Raw genomic sequence first — 14,029 nt, forward strand, 5'->3', positions numbered from 1 at the left:
TTCATAGGTCAGCCAGCTGAAAGACTGCAAAGAAATAAAGCTTTCAGAGCCACATTTAGAAATAGCTGTTTGTGCTAAGCATGTCTGCCGCAGGCGTGATTGCCACATGCCTAGACCTGCTACTGAGAGAGGCCTGTACCTGGCTACTGTGAACTTTATCTCTAGAATGGTGAGTTCCAGCATTCCAGACAAGCATAGGTCAGAAGGCAAGTCAAAGGCCGAGAGTTGTGCTTAGGCCACTTTATGGTTTTATGTATAATGGCCAGTACCTGGAACTTCATTTGGTGCAGGAAGCTGCAGAGCACGGGCATGAATGTCTCAACCACGTAGTACGTTCCAGAGGCAGGGAACTGCACTTGGGATTAGCTGGAGCGAAGTGCAAACCAAAAAGTCCCCAAAACATGGACAACCAGGCATGGAGTGTAGTTTCTTTGCAGCTAACGCAATCTGAGAGTCTAGGAGTAAAGATAAAATTGCTATAAATATTGAACCAAGGTTGGTCTTGCTATGTGTCTCTTAATGCCTCACTTTCTCTCTTTAAAATGGGGATAATTACGTTTATCCACTTTTGTGAAGTGCTTTGAGATATATGCGTGAAGAGCTCTGTAAACATGCAAAGCGTAACTGAGATTGCTGTGTTAGTTTCACACCTCGGGTCCATCCCACAGTAAAAGCACAGTTACCTGCCTACTAAAAATGGGACAGTGGAACCCCAAAATGTTGTTGGTATCAGAAGGCAAATATATTAGGTTCTTTTACTAGTTGGTTAATTATCATGACATAATAAGACGTAGTAAATATCCTGCCTGTTTAGTTACATTTATATTTCACTGTGTGCTTGAAGCTGCTTTCTAAACACCTCTGGCTCTAACCCTGCATCCTCTGGTTATAAATGTCTCCTAGAATTGATAGTATTTTTCACTCAGTTGCTTGGTAATGTATTTTGAATTGCTAACACTGTCAATAGGTCAAAAACAGCTATTCATCCAGGCTTAATGCCACAGGAAAGGTGAAAAAAATCAATAGACCAATTTCAGCAGTGTTGGTAGCAAGTACTCATGCTTCCTCTAAGGTGAGAATTGCTCTCACTTGTTGGGCTTTGGGCTTGCACATTGTATGCATAGTGTGTGTGTGTGTGTGTGTGTGGGGGGGGAAGTACGGAGCGATATTTATAACACTTTAAAACCTATTTTAAATGATATTTGCTTTCTAGTGCCATTTGGTAGACTAATCTTGAATAGGGAATTCTGTCCAGTCGTTGAACAGGAGGCGTCAGGACTGTTCGTATCTGTCTCTACAGCTGTTAGGTGTTGCACCCAGAACTGTGCCATATCACAAGATTAATAGAAAAACATTCTTTGTCCCAAGAGCTGACTTTCTTACATGACCAACCTTACTCTGTTTCATCTTTGAAAATGGGCGCAACATTTACCTCACTAGGATGCTGCATATAAGGTGAATTAATAGAAATCCCTGAGAGGCTCTTTTGAATCCGTTTGGTGTAAAGTAATGTTGTATATCATAGCCATCAGCTGTTTATATAAGTTCCTATATGATTGATATGAATTCATTTCACAGTTTTCTCACAAAGGGCTTGGTTTGACGGTCCACTGAAGTCAATTGGAGCCTCCACATTGACTTAAATAGGCTTTGGATCAGGCTCTTATACCTCTTATGAGACTCTTACATGGTAAAAATAATATTTCTCATGGGTTATTTTTGGTAAAAGCAAATCATCCTTCAAAATGGTCAGTTTTGAATTTTATAAAATTGTTTAAAGCGAGATCAGGTAGGTTAAACACCAAAGTGTATTGTTGTTTGTTCTTCAAACTGTTTTTGCAAAACCTGAGATTAATAGAAATGTCTGGTTTAAAAAAGATTAAATGGAAACAGATTTTTGATAGTTGATGTAAACATTCCCTTGTGATTTATGCAACCCAAATATTGCAGCATTAAACTAATGCATGGACTGAGAAAGTGAAACTGACAAGTCTAGTTTCCTTGTGCAAGATGACTGAAATACAAAACAAACCCAAAAAGCATCAGTAGAGAAAATGGAATTTGGTATTTTTAAAAGTTTGTTTCCAGCATTATTATATAATTGGCTTTCCCTAGCTTGCTATAGGGAGATCATTCACCGGGGGTATGGAGTAGGAGTTGGACAGTGAAATTTCATTCAGTCTCCTGAAGTCTGCACAGAATTGTACACTAGCGAGCTTACAGTGGCACAGGTGTACTGATGCAGCTGTGTGGCTGTAAGACCGCTTGTGTAGCCACACTGTACCGATGGAGAGAGTTCTCCTGCTGACATAATTCAACCACCTTCAACGAATGCTGGTAGCGATGTCAGCGGGAGAACATCTTCTGCCAGCATAGCCCAGTCCACACCAGTGCTTTTGTAGGTGTAACTTATGTCGCTCAGAGGGCTCAGAAGCATGAGTGCTTATATCATAAACTCCAACAACTGAATAGAGTTAATCTTGAAAAATGAAATGCGACTCTTTTTACAGTTTCACATAAATTAATGTCAAACATTGCTTTGTAAATGTTACTTTATAAAAATGGGGTCAAGTATCAGGGGGTAGCTGTATTAGTCTGTATCCACAAAAACAACAAGGAGTCCGGTGGCACCTTAAAGACTAACAGATCTGAAGAAGTGAGGTTTTTCCCCACGAAAGCTTATGCCCAAATAAATCTGTTAGTCTTTAAGGTGCCACTGGACTCCTTGTTGTTTTTATAGAAATGTAATCTTCCAGTAATGAGACTTCCAAATTTAGCATTTAATTGAGACTTAAGTAATAGAGTTTCTGGTGAAATATTTATTATTCTGAGGAAAATGTAGCAATGCTCTATTTTAAATATCTGTCTCATAGGCCTATGTTATGCACATTGAAGTAAGGGAGCTATTTTGGTTGTGAACGTTTGTTTTGTTTAACCTGTAGTGTGTGTGGAAAGGAGTGCTGGTGAAAGGATTGACAATTTTACATATTGTTTATCCACAGAACTAGGACACTAGTCAGTGGCATTGCACACTTCTCTCCACACTGCTCAGCACTCTGCTTATAGCCTGATAGTGAAAAACCACATCTGGGTTGTGAAAAGACTTTTCATGGTCCATTCAGCTCTTTTCCCCCAAAACACCACTGTGAGGAAGGTAAGTATTTTACAAGCACACACAGAGTTAGTGATTTTGTCTGAAGTCCCACAGAAGATCTGTGGCACAGCCAGGGACTGAACTCCGTTCTTGTGAGTTCCAGACCAGTTTCTTAGCCACAAGTTCGCCCTTCCTCTCACTTGTCAGAGGCTGCCAAAGAGTCATCAAATGGTGATAATTTTTAGCCGCTACTAATCTGTGTTAGAGGTGAAAGACTCAATAACCCATCAATCCCCTGGGCTTTTCAGTACCCCTTGGCTGAAAGTAGATCTATGCAAGATGAATCATGGTACCAACCACGATTAAATGTGGCGACGGGGGGAAACTTCCCATGTTCTTATTGTCAAATTGTGTTGTCCTAGTAACTGTCCTATCTCAAGATCACTTTTCAGGTGGACCTTCTGTTGTGAAAGAAATCCCATTGAATTTTTAAAATCTTCTAGTCTCCTATGAAGTGTGGGATCTGTGGGGAAGTAATATAGTCAATGCAGTCACTTATTTATACCCCATAAGCAAAGGAACATTTGTTGCAGAAGTGGGAGTATAGAAAGACTTAGTTTTATTATGTGAAAGATACAATTAAACTGTAAATGAAACAGTAGTGTGATTGCTCAGTAAGGTTTGTCAGATCAGAAATGTTCAACAACATATAATTTCAGTTGAAAATACAAAGTATTTTCAGTATTTGTTTTAAAATAGCTATTCACATTCATATAACCATTTTCCTCCTTTAGATTACATTGTTTTACATTGCTATTATATTGTTCCAGTTCATAGCACCTTGATCAAGTGAGCATTGAAAACCTAGAGTTTTTAAGCCTTCAGCTCAGTTTACAACCACTCTAATAAATTGCATAGACCCTGTTCTGTGCTGAGCATTAAAATTAATGTTGGACAAATTATCAAACTTATTTCTTTGGTCCCTTTTGTCATCTCTGTTTTAGTAATTGATGATTGATACTTTTGCTGTCCTTAACGCTCTTCTCATCACTTTGGAATACTTCTCTCACACTTCTGTTTCTCCTGAATCTTACAGTGCATCTACAAGGAAATTTCATCAGAAACTGACTTGGTCACATCAATTTTTATACTACGGTATCAGTTGCAACTTTAATGTGGCTGCTGTCATGCTTTAGCTCAATGTCACATTGTTTGCTTGTGCGGAAGGGAAGAGACACCTAAGAAATTAGCGAGATTAAGGCATGAATGATGTACTTTGGTGGTTCTATGCTGAGCACAGAGCTACATCAGGTCTGGCAACCAGCACTACTTCAAGAGTTAATTCCTATATGTTCAGATAAACAGAAATAGCCAACCTCTCTGTGATACTGCCTCCTGGTGATTGCCATAATATTGAATGATTGGATTTTCCTGATCCATACTAAGTACCCTAAATATTTAGTCTCTTAATGCCAAACCTGCACTTTTTTGATTGACAGAAGCCAGCCTTCTCCAGTGATTGCATGGCTGAGGCAACATCTCTGAGGTGTGACCTCCAACCTGAGTCCCAAATAATGCCCACATCTTCCAAGTACGTAGCTGCATATTGACAATGAGGTTGGAGGAGGCGGTACATAAATTGCTGAAGGTGTCAAGTGCCATGTGCAATCCAAAAGGCATTGAAGTGAACTGAAACAGCCTTATCGGAGTAGCAAAGACAGTTTTTTCTTTAGACTCTGTCTTAAGAGGAATCTGCTAACACCCCTTTGTTGAATCCAGCATTGTTATATAGTTGGCTTTCCCTAGTTTGCCAAGGAGATCATCCACCTGGGCCATGGGATAGGCATTGGACTGTGAAATTTCATTTAGTTTCCTGAGGAATTATACGGATCCATCAGGTTTGGGAACCAAAATAATGGGACTTGTCAATCTTGTCTAGTCTTAGCATGGTTCTGATCTGTCCCTGCTGTGTCTTGCACTTCCTCAGGTGTTCAATAGATTTGTCTTTGTTTAATAAGATTCCAAGGCTATAGGGGACCACATCTAGTCTGATCTCCTGTAAAACTAGGGTTGTTAGGGTTCAGTTTAAATCAATAGAGATCAGTAAATGTCGATTTCAGCTGAGACACTGAAATTGACTAACAAATATGGATTGACAACAGTCAACAGGAGTGCAGCCTCCCCTGTGGTGTACCTGCAGAGATTAGGTGTCACCCATCATGTGGCTGCGCAGCGAGCCCTTTGCAGCCCCGCTGTCACAGACTTGCTCTCTCCGTCCCATGACTGTGGAGCTTCAGAGAGCTCCCTGCACTGCCACAGGGCCAGTGATGTCTAATCCTTGCATGCGCAAGGTGCGGGAGAGGCTGTGGTCCTGGCACAGCAGGACAGAGACCCCTGGTCAGGGCCATGAGGAGACGCTGGGGAACAAGAAGAGCAGGAGCCATTCAGCAGCAGCCAAGGGCTGCTTGTTCTCCTCTGCCTCCTTGCAGTCCTGGCTGGGGGGGGGGTCTCTGATCTGCTATGCCATGACTGTAGCTTTCTCTACACCTTATGCCTGCAGAGATTGGGTGATACCAGCCCCGTGGCCATGCAGGAAACCCTCTCTGCAGCCCCTCTGTCATGGCCCTGCTCTCGCCAGCTGGGGGTGCCGAGGTTCTCTCTTCTGCTTTGCTAGGAGGCAGAATAAGCTAGCATTGCAGCCTTTCCCGCACCTTGCGCCTGTAGGGATTGGTTGTCACTGGCCCCGCAGCAGTGCAGGGAGTCCTCTGTAGCCTCACTGTCACGGGAGGCATCTTTAGTCACAAGTGGGGTGGGTTCCAACTCTCCTTAAAAGACCACCTACTCTCTGTTATATTGACTTTGCAGATTATCTCATAGAGGCTGTGTAATTTTACCAGGAGCTTGTTAAACCTGAGTCTACCGGGATTGGGCCGGGGCAAATTATATCTAGTGTGTCTGTTGTAACATGTAAAAAAGGGTTTGGAATCCAAGTGGGTTGTTTCTCCCCAACCTCCCTAATAAGATCCAAAATTTCACAGCTCTATTGCCCATGTCACAATTCAAAGGGGAGAATCCTATGAAAGCATGAGGGACTTCTTGAACTGCAAAGAGGAGGCAAGAAAGAAGCCTGTCCCAAACCTTTCCATCCACCTCCACAAATTTACACACCTGATATATTGAGGGGTTTCATTGAGCCTTTCTGGAAGAGGTATGCATACTAATTTTACCTTGAGACGGTCCTGAAACTCCTGCACAAGGTAGGGCATAACAGTTACAAAGGTCCTTACAGACAAAAGAGTAAGTACAACTCCGATGAAAACCTGGCACACTTTCTGCATTTTATTGACTGCAACAGAATGGCCTCCAAATAGTAATAGGGTATTATGCCTCTCACTAAAATGTGCTGGTGTCCTCTTGCATTCTTCTCTCAGGGTACACTTATGGGTTTCCCCATTCATTGAAATGGGATGTTTACCAGGAATACAAGTACTAAGGATTCCTTGAAGCTTCCCTTTGAGGGCTACTCATTGACAACCCAGACAGGAGAGGCAGAAATTGGCATTCTTTCTGTGCCCCTGTTTAATGAAAAATGGTGTTGCAGTTGGTCTAGGGTTTTCACTCTCTTCAGATGCCCAACACAGGATCATTCTTGAGCTGGTCATAAGATCTGTGTCTGTGCATATCTGGATATGGCTATCAATGTGACATACCTCTTTAGTCTTTGGAATTCTAGTAATCTAATAAAGCAAATTCCTGCATTGCTTAGAGCAGAGATATTGTGTGGCTTCAGCCTTGTGAGTGACTGATTGTTCCATTAACCACTGCTACTCAGGGAAGTCTATCCACAAATGTTGTCCTCATGGGCCAAGGCTGATGGTTGATGGAGTCTAGCTAGATCCCAGACTTCAGGTAATTTTACAAGTATTTCTTTTGGGATGCATACACCTGGGACCAGGTCTGTCTTGACTTTCATCTCTGATTCTGTTTTTTTTTTTTTTTTTTTTTTTTAATTATTATTCTTACCTCCCCAAAATGCAGAGTCTTGAAGTGGGACTATATCCCTTAACTCTATCATAGAGACCTCCAATCTGCGAACTGAATCTGGGCTGGAGACTGGTAGGGCCCAATTATGCTGGTGCACTAAGGTTTAGAGTCCAGTCAAAGTTACCACATGGCCTAATCACTCAGGTGCTGGAGGTTTAGGAGGAGATACCTTTTCAGATGATGTAGTATCCATTAACAATCTTCTTTGAACAAAAGGCCTGAGCCTTTTTGGGTTTCTGACTCCAAAAAAAAAAAAAAAAAGACATGAAGAAGAAACAAGTCTGAAAACAATACATGTGGTCTGAAATCCTCCTGATCATCAGTAACTGGAGTCTCTCCCTAGAGCAGGAGACTACTTCTTTACCTGCTCTCTGATGATTGCGTCCGGCTTGCTGCCCTTTGAGAACTTTCTACTGGGTCCTAGGTGTGTTCTCTCCATCAGGCATAGCCTGTTCTGTAAAGAAACCAGGATGTGGGGAAACCATGACCCTGTGGGCACTTCAGTGGGTCCCAAAGGGTCTCTATGGGCTGTCACAGGTATCTTTCATCCAACAGTATCCAAATGCTTTACAAAAGTGAGGATCACCAGCCCTATTTTATCAGGAGCGGCTGACGCACAGAAACATTGAATGACTTGCCCACAATCGCAAAGTAAGCAAGTCACAGAACTGGGAATAAAATCCAGGTATCCTAACTTCCACTTCTTCATAAGAATGCTCCCTGTTAGATATGAATTCACAGAATGTATCTGAAGAGTCAACTTTGGATCAAATTTACTTGTGTCCTGTACAGATTGGGCAACGTTTATCTGTGCATTTGGGCCAACTACAGTGCTGCACTGTCTTGATTTAAATTAAGACACAACCACTTCATTGGAAGTCAGGTAAACATGAGCTGCCTGCTTAAAGCTCCTTGGATTTTCATCGTTTGTTGTGAAAAGATTTAACCTTCATTAACTTCGATTTCTGTGGGGAAAGTTTCTCTCAAGTGACGCTTCAGATTCTTCTCTTGACTTCAATGTGTAGTTACCAGAAGCAAGTATGGTATAGAAAACAGAAGGCTAAAAATACAACAGAACAAAATAAAAATATGTGAAGTTTTAGCTGAGGTATTTGAGGTTGATGACTACTGCAACAGTAAAGCTCATTCTTAAATTAGAACTGCATTTCTCTTCTCTAAAATTTTTATTAGCTGAGCATGGGAAAGAAAAAAGGATGAATAACTGTTATGAAGAGCTGGTTTCAATGTTCATTACTATTTGCTCATTCATACCATTTCTCCTGAAATAGTTAAGGTGATGTGTCCTTGTGTAAAACTTTGCAATAACGTTTCCCCCTCAGTTAAGTTTCCATCATACCTTTACATCTAGTCCAGTCGTTTTCAACCTTTTTTCATTTGTGCCCCCCCCCCCAATTTTTTTTCTAATGGAGGTGTGTACCACTTTGAAAATCTTAGACATAGTCTGTAGACCCCCAAGGGTCCATGGACCACAAGTTGAAAACTACTGGTCTAGTCCAGTGTAAAGGGTGTTCATAGCTGTGCTGCTCCGGAGCAACCCTGGTAGGGAATTCTGACTGAGAATCCAGAGGAAAGTAATTTGCTCCAACATTCCTAAATGCAGATTTCAAAGCATTCTCCCAAATGCCCCATCAGCTGTACTTCCTGGCACATTTGGGTGAGGTGGATTGGAGCTAAGGCTGCACCCGCTCCCTGGCTTCATGCTCACATAGGGAAATAGTACCCTTCTCTTCCTCCAGCTCCCCACCCCAACCTCTCTGCATATAGGGGTCTTATTCCTGTACTGGCAAACTCAAATATGTTTAACAATCAGGCCCCCTCAAAATCATGAGATTGACTTTAAAATCATGAGACGTTTACAAAGTGTTTATTTGCTTTTTAAGCTGTTAAGGGTGCACTTGGTTCACATTTTTAAACTTTGCAACCATATGGGCTGTAAATTTATATATTTAAAAAAAAAGTTGAGATTCTCACAATAATCACTTATCTCCAGGAGCTGTGACTCTAAGAAAAACACGAAATAATGTGAGAATAATTATAAAATCCAGGAGAATTGGTAACACTATAAGGCTGGGCCATAACTTGACCCTAACTAACCTAAGAAACCATATGTTCCTATCTGTTCATCCTTCTACCCCTCTAGGGTTTATTAATGCCTCATTAGAATGTATGTGGTATACACATACACCATGGTACTGTTTTGAGTGATCATTTAGGAAATGGAGGCTGATTATCAAAGGAGAAATTTTATTCTTACAAATGTAAACCTTTGTAATCTGCAAAGATGAAGAAAGAAATACAGAAAAGGTGTTTAAGAGAAGTTTTGGAAAATGCACTAACTTTTTCATCATATACAAGTTTAAGAGAAGCTCTTCAGAGTGCTGGGTGGTATTTGCTTCGGGATGTTGCCTGTAATGGGTTTTATGTTAAGCATCAAACATCTGATTTATGTTAAAATTATTGCATGCAAAACCTCAAATATCAGAGCACAGCTTGTGAAATGCCTTGGGAAGTGTGACAATACCACAGAGTTAAGGATATGGGTGTTTTGTTGTGGGGGTTTGATTGTCCATTTACAATATTCTTTTTTCTTCCAATTTGTTTTGTTACAATGATCATTCAGGATACACTGAGACTGGATTCAAACTGATGTTTTAATTCATTCAGAGTTCCTGGTCAGTAGTAACTTAGAATGAGCACTGAGAGAGAGAGAGAGAGTTTTTTTGCCATTACTTGTTGTGACGTTATGAGTGTAATATAATATCTCATTGAAAGGTGACAGGGCCGGAAAGTTAATTAACTCACAGACTGACCTGACCTATGGCCGAACCTAGACTGGTTAGGAAGATATGTAAATGAATAGAGCTTTGAAATGCAAGTCTGCATTGTTAGAGGTAAAAGGGTAGATGTTTGCTCAGGGCTTGTGATATAAGCAAACAAGTCTTGTCTATTGCTATAGTTTTAATTCAAAGATCAAAAAAGGAATATTAACATTTATGACGATACTTGAGTGAAATAGTATTATTGTCTATATGTCTCTTTGATGGTTGTGGTAACCTGTATCTGAACTGTTTAATGGATAAATTACCCTGTGCTAATTGCCAGGATGTTTGGAAGAAGGAGAGTTAGGCCTATTGTTTTCTGAGGCAGAAAGGCTGCTGGAAATGTATAAGAACCCTGGGACATGATCCTACTTCATCTCAGATCTGCTTTGGGTTTCAAGAGGGGGAAACCTTAAGCCACAAGGATTGAGATCCCCAGTCACTGACTGGAGTCCCCCTGAATATGGACATTGGACTATAACCTATGGACTATATCTAAAAGGACTTTTGGCAACTACAAGCTCACCTCTGCTATGTATCTGAACCTCAAGAATTGAATTCAAGTCTGTATGTATATTGATCTTTTAACCAACACTCTCTTTTCTTTTTTAATAAATTTTAGCTTAGTTAATAAGAATTGGCTATAAGTGTGTATTTTGGGTAAGATCTAAGATCTAATTGGACCTGGGTATGTGGCTGATCCTTTAAGGGCAGCAAGTGAGCCTGGGGGAGACGCGTGGGGTGGCAGGCAGGGCCGGGGCAGAGACCCAGCCCCAAGCATTGGGGAGCAGCGAGCAGGGAACTTAGTTGCCACATAAAATAACTCGGGGGGGCTTGGCGGGCGCAGGGAAGAGCTCCGCGCCGCGTGTTTGAAACCCCTGGTTTAAATTCACTTCAGAATCTTTTCTTCTGCTATCTACATTGATAATGTATGCCCAGATACTAGGGTGACATACTTTAGAAATGCATGTCATAATAATAAAATATCATCACATCTTGATTGACATGTAGGGTTTTTTTTCTCAAATGAAACTTTTTTGAATATATTCATTGTGTTAATGGAGGAGAATGTATTTGGGGAGTAGAGGAAGTAGTGTCGATGTAGATCTTAATTTTTCTTTTCATTTTAAAATACTCTTCATGTAAATTTTAGTGTTCATGAAAGGAGTTGGACTGACAGTAGGGTAAATGTGAAATTCTTCGTATCCGAACATGCTCAGCAGTGACAACCTCCCCATTTCCTCCTGTTGAGGTGCCTCCCTTGACCTGGAGGGACTATCTCTAAGGGGTGAGAGGATAATCTTAAATAAAATATGCTACTGTAAATCCACTTAAGCCGCTGACCTCTGGCTTTCTGGAAAAGGGCAAAGAGTACACAAAACCAGTATGCAGAAAGTAATACAGGGGTAAGAGTAACTAAATTAAATTCCAATATTTGGATCCTCCTAGTGCACTTAAACAATCTTGTTAAACTGGACTTGGTAATGCTTGTTACCTTGAAAACCTGGCTGAAATAACTGTAAAGTCCATATGACATATTGCAATAGGCTTGCTCACATGTGTCCACTTTCATATTCTAGCTTGGATTTTTACTGAAACTTGGTGGGTTGGAATTATAAAATCAATGGTTATACCTATTTAGGAAGGATCAAGCAGGCAAAAGGGGAGGGAGAATGGCACTCTATATCAAAAATGACATTACCTGTTTCTGATAACATGGAAGAAAATGATATTGAATGATTGATGTCCTAATAGATAAAGCACAGATTGGGTACTAGCTGGTGTTGGCTACAAACGCCAAATCACACTATGAAATAGGATGACTGTTTCCTTGTGCACCTATCTGTGTGGGGGGGGGGGGGGGGGAGAGAAGCTGCATTATCATTGGGGACTTCAGTTTGAGTGAGACACACTGGAGTTCTCATGCTGCCAATACTAAAACATCCTTGGAATTTCTGAATGTTACAGATGACAATTTTTCCTAACTCAAAAAGTGTTGCAGCCAACACAGGAGAAGGTCTATTACAGAATTCCCCCAAAAGATAATGAGGAACTGATCAGAACTAAGATTAATGGTGGCTTAGGCACATGTGATTGTGAGTTGATCAGATTCATAATATGCAAGCAGAATAAAGTCGTGACCATAATATATTCATTCTCTCTCTCTTCCTCCCACCCCCCCCCCCCCCGGTTTAGTAGGGCTAGTTCCACAAAGCTTAAAACAACCCAGGGTCACTCAATGAAATTAATAGGCAGCAGGTTTAAAACAAACAAAAGGAAGCTCTTCACACAATGCACAATCAACTTGTGGAACTCGTTGCCAGGGTTTTGTGAAGGCCAAAAGTATAAAGGTTAAAAAAAGAACGAGATAAATTCATGGAGGATAGGTCCCTCAATGGCTATTGGCCCAGATGGTGAAGGATGCAACCCCATGCCCTGGGTGTCCCTAGCCTCTGATTGCCAGAAGCTGGGATTGGATGACGGGGGATGGATCACTTGATAATTGCCCAGTTGTGTTCATTCCCTCTGAAGTTCCTGGCGTTGGCTGCTGTCGGAAGACCGTATACTGGGCTAGATGGATCCATTGGCCTGACCCAGTATGGCCATTCTTAATTATCAGTTAGGAGAGAGAATTTAATCAGAAAAATGTGAATAACTGGAAGTCATTTAAGAATATCTTACTAGATGCCCAAAAAGGCACAACCACATGGTGTTGGTATTAAAAAAATGGTTTAGAGGTGACGAGAAGGCAGTTATAAAAAATAATATATAATCCCAAAAGGAAGAAAGAGGAAGTTAATCATAATGAATATAAATCACAAGTTAGGAATTATAGAAAATTGATAAGGAACACATGGATAAATCTATGGCTAGGAGGGTTAAGGATAGTAAAAAGGAGTTTTTGAAAAATATATTTGGAACAAAAAGAATCCTGACAGTTATATTGGTCTATTACTAGATGGAATAGGTGGAATTATCAGTAATAATACAGAAAAGGGAGAAGTATTCAATAAATTCCAATTACTTAGACAAGTTAGATGTCTTTAAGTCACCAGGGCCTGATGAAATGCATCCTAGAATACTCAAGGAGCTGACTGAGGAGATATCTGAGCCATTAGCGATTATCTTTGAAAAGTCATGGTATATCTTTAATAAAGCTTTTGATACTGTCTCGCATGACCTTCTCATAAACAAACTAGGGAAATATAACCTAGATGGAGCTATTAAAAGGTGGGTGCATAACTGGTTGGAAAACTGTTCCCAGAGAGTAGTTCCCAGTGGTTCACACTCATGCTGGAAGGGCATAACGAGTGGGGTCCTGCAGAGATCAGTTCTGTTCAATATCTTCAATATCTCATTAATGATTTAGATAATGGCATAGAGAGTACACTTATAAAGTTTGCAGATGATACCAAGTTGGTTGCAAGTGCTTTGGAGGATAGGATTATAATTCAAAATGATCTGGATAAACTGGAGAAATGGTCTGAAGTAAATAGGATGAAATTCAATAAGGACAAATGCAAAGTACTCTACTTAGGAAGGAACAATCAGTTGCAAACATATAAAATGGGAAATGACTGCCTAGGAAAGAGTACTGCAGAAAGGGGTCTGGGAGTCATAGTGGAACACAAACTGCTGACTCATATTTAGCTTAACACATTAAACATCTTTCTGGGATGTCTTAGCAGGAGTGTTGTAAGTCCAGAAGGTGTGTGGGTTACATAAGCAAGACACGAGAAATACCAGTAATTCTTCTGCTCTACTCTGTGCTGATTAGGCCTCAACTGGAGTATTGTGTTCAGTTCTGGGTGCCACATTTCAGGAAAGATGTGAACAAATTGGAGAAAGTCCAGAGAAGAGCAACAAAAATGATTAAAAGTCTAGAAAACATGATCTATGAGGGAAGATTGGAGAAGAGAAGACTGAGGGGCGGGACGGGACGTAACAGTTTTCAAGTACATAAAAGATTGTTACAAGGAGGAGGGAGAAAATTTTTTCTTAACCTCTGAGGATAGGACAAAAAGCAATGGGCTTAAATTGCAGCAAAGAA

General features: G+C 40.7%; 1 protein-coding gene across 3 annotated transcripts in view; it reads left to right on the plus strand.

Moving 5' to 3' along the window:
• Positions 1-14,029, plus strand: part of PDHX (pyruvate dehydrogenase complex component X) — a 127,212-nt gene that overhangs the window by 30,623 nt on the left and 82,560 nt on the right. The gene's annotated exons all lie outside the window — the stretch shown is intronic.

The sequence above is a fragment of the Chrysemys picta genome, chromosome 4 (assembly GCF_011386835.1).
Source record: "Chrysemys picta bellii isolate R12L10 chromosome 4, ASM1138683v2, whole genome shotgun sequence".
NCBI lineage: Eukaryota > Metazoa > Chordata > Testudines > Emydidae > Chrysemys > Chrysemys picta.